We start from the raw sequence: 7,744 nt of genomic DNA, 5'->3' as shown, positions 1-7,744 counted from the left end.
AACAAGCCAATATTTTTTCTTCTTCTTCTAATTAACTCATGGAGAATTGTTTTCCTCATAAGTGTTTTGAAATACCAAGAATAAAAGCAAAATATATTTCCAAATAAAATAAATGACAAGATATATTAATCATTTTTGTTTAAGAAAATATAATTACCCTTCTTGAGATTTATACCCGAATCACAAATTCCATATAATGCGGTTAGTAGTAATGTAACCTTTGATAAAACTATAACATTCACTTCTTTGTGAAAGATGGTCAGCTAAGGGTCTGTTTGGATAAGTTTATTTTAAACAGCTGATAAGTTATTACGTCTGATAAGATATTTTAAAAGTTGATAAATTGTTTGGATACTGAGTATATCTACTATCTTTAGTCATTGTAAGATCTTAAATAATATGGGTGGTGGTGGGCGGGATTTGTTATTGTGTATTTCAAATCCCTCCTCAAAATTGATCAAAATGCAAATTGAGATTAGGAAAGTATGAAAAGTAGTAGGTGTTGCCCTTAATAATTAGGTATATTAATGCATTTGATCACCAAATGTTTACATTTGCAAGCATATAAAATATAGGTTTGTTCAATAATCATATAATCCATATTATATATAATATACAGTAGTCCCACAATGTAAGGCATGTAAACCCGTGAACCCCAAAAGGTGCCCTACATAACATACCTTTAGTTGTCATATCTCTCTTTCCAACCCAAACTGTCCACGTGCATGCCTAAAACACAACGCCTATCTTCTTTCCTTGTCCCAACTCATAAGCCCTCTAATTAAGGACACCTTCAATGGAGGTTTAATTTTAAATTCCACTATTTTGCATTTTTTGATTAATTTATTTGGCCCAAAATTTATCTTCAAAAGAGAGTTGAAGAAGACTTCATCAAAATTTGGAAGGAGGATCGGAATTAGTACTTTCAGAAAAATTCCGATTGTTTTTTAAGAAGTGAAAAACGGATTCCAATTCCATTTCAAAAAATTTAAATTGAAAATTTCAAAATTTTGGAAATTTGAATTGAAAAATAATGTTCCAAAATTGGATATGATCGGGTAGGAATCGATGGAATTCGGAAATATAAAATGCATAATAATGTTGATATTATAACTGCAATTTTCGGAAAACATTAAATAATTTGGAAATTAAAATAAGATTAGAAATCGGAATTTCATACATACAAAAAATATTTGAAAAATCAGAATCCTAATAATACCCGACATGAAAAATATTGTTCCAAAATAAAAAATATTCAGAGCGAATTCGACGGATATCGAAATTTTGGTTCCAATTCTCACCCCTACTTTCATCAGTAGTCTTATTTTTTATTTTTCCTAAACTTGATATTGATTTTAGAGACTAGAATAATTAATGGTGGGATTCAATTTTATAGAGTAGTCTGTTACTGCAGATTCATTTTTATACAGAGACTTTGACCGTAAAAGTCAATTTATAAATGACATAATTTATGATTAATAATCTATTTGTGAGTAAAATGAATTTTTTAGTCCTGTAAGTTTGCTGAGAATTTTATTCATTATATTTCAAAATTTGAATTTTAGTTCTGTAAATTAAAAAAGTTGGGAATTTTGGTCATGTGACCTGCTACAGATAATGTGATGGCTGTTGAATGTGAGTTGGCATTTAATTTATAAAAATAAATAAATTAAAAATAACTTAGATGATGTGGTTAATGAGTTGGAGAGTTTTGGAGAGAAGTTTGATCCAGGTGTCAAAGATATCAAAATAATGGGAAATATTAACATATTAATTTATATATTTATTATTTGTTATATTTTGGCAATAAAGAACCTCAAATTGTTTAAAATATACCATTATATTTTTTTATGAAGGAACTAAGCATAACTAATGTTTAATTAATATTTCTTAGTTTTTATGTGGTAAAAATAGTAATTAAATTCATATTTATTTAAATATTTTATTTTTTTACAAATCTATACTTAGTGATCACGGTGAATTGAACCAACAATCACATTCAACAAACATACGAGAAAAAAAACTTTATATTAAATTTTTTGTAAAGTTAATGATATGCAGAGTCATAATTAGTATAAAACACCACAAACACATTTACAAATTAATAAAAAAAAATCAAATTTCTATTAATTTAAATGTACCAAAAAAACATTCTAAAGCCTCCAAACATAAAATACGTTATCAAACTAAGAGTAACAAATACGCATAACGAGTAATAAAATATACTTAATTACTATTTTTATCATTGAACACAAATATTAATTAAAAAATAGTTACTACAAAAATGCATATTTCATTCATCAAATAAAAAAATAATTTGATGGTATATTTTATTTCCCTCTAAAATCGTCAAATTCATCAGCCACATCATCTAGTTTATTTTTCTATCTATTTATTTTTATAAATCAAATGCCAACTCATTCAACAATCATTGTCTAACTTGTTACAGCAGGTCATAATACCGAAATTCTCATATTTTGAAACTTACATGACCAAAATTTTAATTTTAAAATATAATAAACTAAAACTCCGAACTAGCAAACTTACAGGACTAAAAAACTTATTTTGCCTCTGTTTGTTGTTTGTGCACGTATCTCCAATCCTCACAATGGTAATGTTAGCTCAATATTCATTCTAGCTTTTTGGTACAAACTTTACATGCTTTTATCTTAGTATAATTATACTGCAAAATGGTTGTTAATTAAAAGTTTATTTAATAGACGCCACTAGCTGATTTTGAATACTTATGAAGAGGCAAAGGCCATATATTTAGCTACCATGTTTTGTGGTAAAAGATATAACTTGATTATGTCCGCAGCAACAATTCATTATTTGAAGCCCATATCCTCACATTTTGTAGATAAATTATATGATATCCAACCTTCCACACTTCAACCAGTTAGCACCGAGCCAAAAAAAACAGGATTGAATGGTCGTGCAAGAGATGACTTAGCGGTTGAGCAAGTAAGCTTGTGTCAATTGATCCAATTCCGACCCCTCTTGCCAACGGTGACTAGGTCGAGCTTGTCACATATAGTTAACCTAGTATGATTTGCACACTATTATACGAGATTGTAGGTTTACCCACCTCACTTACACGGTTGGTTGCAGATTCCTTCATTAACAAAAAATAATAAAACTGGGTTAAATATGTACCAAATTTGTTTAGGCAATCAACAATACAATATTGTAACATTATTTTATATAAAATAGTAGCCTATATGGGTGATGCCCCACTCCGAAAGGCCGATATCGTCAAGTTCATAGAGGCACAAAAACCAATGATAACACTACAAGCACAAATTGGCTAAATCCCAAACTGACCATAATCTAAATAGTCAAGTTCAAATATGGTTGCATGTTGAGATGCTTAAGCACATGAAAATATCTTTCTTCATATAAATATTTAAAACTCTCACAATCAAAGTACGCAATTCATAACTCCCAAACAATCTCTTGAATTCTCTATTATTTAGAGCTGACTTGAGCATCGGAAAGCTTTCGTCGGGACCAATCCCTGGCGCCATAACAACTTTTAGTGATGTAGGTAGTGCCCAGGCGAGAAATCAAGAATGTACTGAGAAATTGCAAGACGTGACGTGGAATCGAACACATCAATAGGCTATGTCACTATGAACCCGATACTATATGCCGACTTCGCCACTAGTTAGAAGAAAAATACGAAATCTCTTAAATAAGCTTCTTTTATTCTTCATTCTTGAATAATAAATATGTACACAACTTTAATGGTAATAAATAGATTAAGAAGGGAAAAAAACGAATCAAACATAAAACCCATATAACAGTACTCTCACATGTTAGTTTGACTCAAACCCCATAGAAACAAAGACGCCGTCGATTGCGCATTACATTGGATAAAATAGGATGGAATCCTCATAATTAAAACATCATAATTAAAGTAAATCATTAATTAATTACCCCACAGGAAAAAAAAAACATTTTTAATTAATTTATTTGATTAAGAATCTCAATGCCACGAGTCCAACCGTTATTTTTAAAGAGAAGGGATTCTTTCTTTCTTTTATTCATTTATCACTCCTACAAGAAATTGTCAAATTGGCAACAACAGTTTTTGTTGTCAAAAGACTTTAATTTTTTCGAATTCATCTTAAACAAAATTATTTTGTTGCCATCTTCGTTGCGGTTTCCTTGTCACCAAAAGTTTCGGGCAACGAAATGTACAAATCGTTGCCAATATATGCATTATAGACAACATTGTTATGTCGTTGGTACAATATTTATCGTTGCCAATGCATTAAGTAATGACAACAAGTCTATTTTCTTGCCACAAATCTATCGTTGCCAATACATTAATCATTGAGAACAAAATTGTATTTCGTTGTCTATTTTGTTGCCACAAATCTATCGTTGCCAATACATTAATCATTAAGAACAAAATTGTATTTCGTTGCAATATATTTATCACAATAACTTTAATCATTAAGAACAAAATTGTATTTCGTTGCAATATATTTATCACAATAACTTATTACTGACCGCACCCGCTAGCCCGGCCTTTATGGAGACATGACAATGGTAAGAGTCGAACTCTGATTGATTTGAAGTTAGAAACCCTTCAAACCACTGGGGCAACACTACATTTGTGTAAATTACCGAAAATAAATTTATAGAAACTAAGTAGACAATGTTAAATGATTAAAATAACTATATAACTAAATAATATGTCATAACAAATAATTTACTATATGTATTTTATAAAAATAATTTACAAAAATTCAATTATAAATATAACCTGTACTATTTTTAATTCTCCACTAATTAATAAATGTATATATAGTAAATTTTTAAAACCATATCAACAATTGGCTTAACAAAAAATCATGAACGTTAATATAAACAAATAAGATTTTTTCTTATCATATTTTGTTATATATAATATATATGTATATAGTAAATATATATATATATATATATATGTATATATCAAAATCAAGAAAAAGAGTTGGTTTTTAAATTGACAACGATTATATTTTGTTGCTAAATCACTTGGAGCATTCACAACAAAATAAATGTGTTGCCGTTGTAAATGTATTTACTACAATTTTATATCGTAGCAAAAAAGAAATATTCTTTTGCAACAACAAAGTTGTTGTCTTACATTAGATTCGTTGTGAAATATATACGATACTATTCACAACACAATATGTTTCGTTGCCTATGAGATTCAAAGGCAACCAAATATCTTGTTACAAAAACGTTATTCTTTAGCCTCACATTTGATATTTATGCATTAAGGTTCAACAAAAAAAAGGAAAAAAAAACATCCTTCAATTCATAATAACTACACAATTTATTTTTCAAATCATAACAAACATAACTTAAATGACTTGTCCTAAACTTTGTTGTCAAATTCAACATAACCTTTTAGATTCCGTAAAATGTTCTCTAGTTTGTACTGATTTTTTGCAAAATGCAGTATTTTTTATGCACCACAATCTGATATATACAAGACAAGAGACTACGTATCTTATGAATTATGATCATCTTGTTCCAAAATGTGGAAGTCGAATGCGGTAGAAGTACGGGTACAAATTGTAGAATATTCTACGTACTCTAGAAGATTCCACAAAATTCGACACTGCAAAAGTGGACATGTAACAAGATTCATAGTTGAGAGACCGTAATTGTACTTTTACCCAAACCTGAATTTTTTTTTTTTTTTTTTTTGTTTTTTTGTAATTTGAACTTATTAACTCAAAAGAAGTGAGTGTACCCTAAAGTATAAAAAATGGAGAGAGTGACGGAAAGCCGAGAAAAGCAGAGTGACACTATCCACCTGACATATATATTCAGGTAACTCCAAAATTAATAACTCAGCTCCAATTTCATTAACTTACTCTCTTTTTCTTTTTAACTCATATATATTCAACAACAGAAGAAAATGAACCTAGTATACATATATATATATATATATATATATATATATATATATATATATATATATATATATATATATATATATATATATATATATATATATATATATATATATATATATTGACAAAATAATATCTCAATTTGTGACGAGTCATGTTCATCAGTAGTCATGGGACCATAACCTTAGCGACAAAGCTGTTCACAAGCGCCAGCGCATTGCTCGTCACCTCTTTCACCCTCATCGTCCGATCACACACCTCCATTTTCACCGGCCCCTCGGAAACATCTTCGAATCCGTCCACACACGTGTCCTCGTTCGTCAACGCCGCGCTCATCCACGTCTGCACGTTGCCCAGCTCGAACCTCAGCTCCTCTCCTCCGCCGCCGCCAGTCAGCCGCCGCATCTGCTTCACCGACCCTCGTATCAGGTCCACCGCGTCCCCCATCACGGAGGAGCAGTCGTGCAGGGCGGAGGAAGCCCGCGGGTCGGCTCCGTAGTCGGCATTTCGGGAAAGATTGGCTATGTACAGGGCCATCTTCTTGGCGCGGGACAAGCTCACGCCGACGGCTACCCGAGCCAGCCGAGCCGGGTCCTGTTGTACGGCGTTGGCGTACCCGGCTAGTGAGTGGTAGCAGAGCTCTGGGTATAGTGTTGTGTCGCAGTTCATGCGGATGAAGTCTGTGGCGTTTGCGGTGGTTCCGGCGGCGGCGGCGGCCGTTAGAAAGAGGGCGATAAAGGGAAATAGAAGCAGAATTCTCATTTTTTTTTGTGGCTGCAAAGTTTGAGTTTGGGAGCGCAATCTGTTGGGGGAATGGTGGGGGTGGGGAGTGGGTTTAAGTAATGGTTGTGATTATTTTAACTGACGATTTTACCCTTGTGGTAACATGCATATTACTATAATTTTCACTCTTACATGTTTGTATGATTACTTATTTTTGGTCAATGTGGGGTTGAAAATTTTCATAATTAACCCCGGCCATAAAGAAAAAGATAATTTAGTAATTACTAATTAGCTTGCACTTTTTGAAATTACTAGACGGGGCCTTTTTTTATAATAGTCTTTCATTTCATCCTTCAATCATGTTCAACTATGATGTATTAAGGGTGTTCGGACAGATCTGATGGAAATTAGTCATTTCGGAAGAAAAAAAAAAGTGATTTTTTTTAGAAGTTAAAAACTAGTTCCTATTCAGTTCCGAAAAATTTGGAAATAGAAATTTCGGAAATTAAGAACGAAAAAACTTGTTCCAAAATTGGAAATTTTCGGATAGGAATCGGTGGAATTCGATATTTTACAATTCTTCCTCACCTTAAATATAAAATATATAATAATAATATTGGTATTTTAATTGTAACATTCGGGAGGAAAAAATTTCAGAATTTTGGAATTATTTTTGAAACTTTAATTGGATCACAAATTGGAATCTCATATATCTTCCAATTCGGATCCAAATAATTTCGGAAAAATCGAAGTCGGAATTTCGGAATTCAGATTGAAAAATATTATTCCAAAATCGAAAAATTTCAGATCGAGGTCGGCGAAAATTGGAAGTTTCATTACAATTTTCACCCTATATAGTATTATAGCTTGCTGGTTTTTTGTTCTCCAATTTTTTATTGCACTTTTAGATACTCACATTTTTATTTTCTTTTTGAGCTCTTAGTATCAAAAATATATATCCTTTCTTTGAGCTCAACCAAGCCACTATATAGACTCCGGCAAACTCAAGTTCATATTATATGTGGGAGTGGGGTATTAGAGCGACTTCACAATCGATGATAGATTAAAAATTTCGAGGATTCGGGGCGGTGCTCATGCATTAC

General features: G+C 31.4%; 1 non-coding gene across 1 annotated transcript; it reads right to left on the bottom strand.

Annotated features, from left to right (window-relative positions):
* Positions 1-6,035: 6,035 nt before the first annotated feature.
* On the bottom strand, positions 6,036-6,754 carry LOC105962763 (pectinesterase inhibitor 7). The gene has a single exon (XR_016034755.1). It is a non-coding gene; the product is annotated as a pectinesterase inhibitor 7 (transcript).
* Positions 6,755-7,744: the final 990 nt, after the last annotated feature.

The sequence above is a fragment of the Erythranthe guttata genome, chromosome 12 (assembly GCF_056151865.1).
Source record: "Erythranthe guttata isolate IM_541 chromosome 12, IM_541, whole genome shotgun sequence".
NCBI classification, from domain to species: Eukaryota; Viridiplantae; Streptophyta; class Magnoliopsida; order Lamiales; family Phrymaceae; genus Erythranthe; species Erythranthe guttata.
The sequence above is the reverse complement of the archived record's forward strand: the minus strand, read 5'-3'. Positions and strand labels throughout refer to the sequence as shown.